The sequence below is a fragment of the Ostrea edulis genome, chromosome 9 (assembly GCF_947568905.1).
Source record: "Ostrea edulis chromosome 9, xbOstEdul1.1, whole genome shotgun sequence".
Taxonomy (NCBI): Eukaryota; Metazoa; Mollusca; class Bivalvia; order Ostreida; family Ostreidae; genus Ostrea; species Ostrea edulis.
In genome coordinates this window covers 49,392,612-49,394,200 of record NC_079172.1, presented here as the reverse complement: position 1 = coordinate 49,394,200, position 1,589 = coordinate 49,392,612, and positions in this window count along the sequence as shown.

Here is a 1,589-nt window from a genome sequence, read left to right as displayed (position 1 = left end):
AAAATCCAAACTAGCTAACCGTAATTTAGTTATACTGTGACAAAGATCCTAGGAATTTGCATGGTATATACTTATTATACAAAAATCATTGCATTATCCAGACACTCCCGATGAACATTTTTTGTTATGAAAATCTCTACCAAAGTACATCGAATATAAGTCTCGGTCAAATGTAATTAACTCGGGATTTTAAAAATAAATCATTCGATGGTTTGTATTTTTGCTTCTATTAATTACGTAATAAATTAATTCCAAATTGTTAATAATCGACAATGCTAATTTCTATATTGGATCAAGTTATATTTGTCAAGATGCATATTAGCACAATATGATGGAAGTAATTATGTTAAACAGCGCATTTGTCAGAGAGAGAGAGAGAGAGAGCACATCGGTAATTATTAAACATCCCTATCACATGTTGTACATGTATGTTTTTCATTTACTGAATATACTAATTCGCATTCAAAACAGGAATTGCTTGCAAGTACGCATTATTTAAACATAGAATTTAAGAATATTTTAATGAAGAAATAAGACTATTAAAGAAAAAAATTTCAAAACCAGGTTTTCTTAAAAACATAATATATAGTGTTTGGTATCGTTGGAATTGGCTCAAAATGCTGAAAAACAATATAAGTATCAGGAGGGAAAATATTGACATTTTTTTCTTTTATTAAAATTCCATCCTTATCTTGATTATTTGGCCTGCGGCACATTTTCCCATCTCCCGCAAGGCGCCCGTGGCCAGAACAAAGCTCTTAGCAGCTGTGTGTATTCGCAAATAACACACACCGTGGAACACGGAGGACACGGTGTATCTCCGTGGATTTTCCACCGTGGTCATTCCACGGTGGGGTGTATAAAACTCGTGTCGTGTACTGTACCTGTATTAAAGACATGGACATAATTTAGTATTAAATACAAGTATATGCATTTCCTTGCTGATTTCACTAAATACATGTAATTCCTAGGATTTCAGGAAATACGTGAAATTAATTGTAACGTATATAAACAGTTACGCTTACAGTATTGTGTATTACTCTGATTTTGTTGTTGTATATATACCTTATCATGGTCGATGTCAAAATGTTATTTCACACAATAGCCACAGTCGCTATTATAAAGAGAAAAATAACATGTGTCGATGAAATAATTGGACAACCGTAGTTTAGGTTAGAATACAAGTTCTAACAACTTACGAGGTTCTCACCTTCCGTATACGATGACATTCTGAACTCTGTCACCTGGGTAGTTGTGAGTCATTGAGGTGAAACATCACAGTAAGATATACTGTGTAGAACATAGTGATACCTCATTTATTAGATGGATAAATACAGCAATTTTGATGATATGTAAACACGCGTTTTAAACAGCCGTGACTGTTTTATGTTGATGGCAGTCAATGCTAAATTTAAATATGTCACCGGTAACCTGCTTCGAAATTGTGTGATTTCAGTATTTGGAGAACACATGAAATACATCATTTATATTCCTTTTAAATTTCTTTATTTACCTTTAACAAAAACTTATAGAAATGAAGTTAGGGACTATATAATTTAAATCGATCGATCGATCGTGATCGTCTTTTT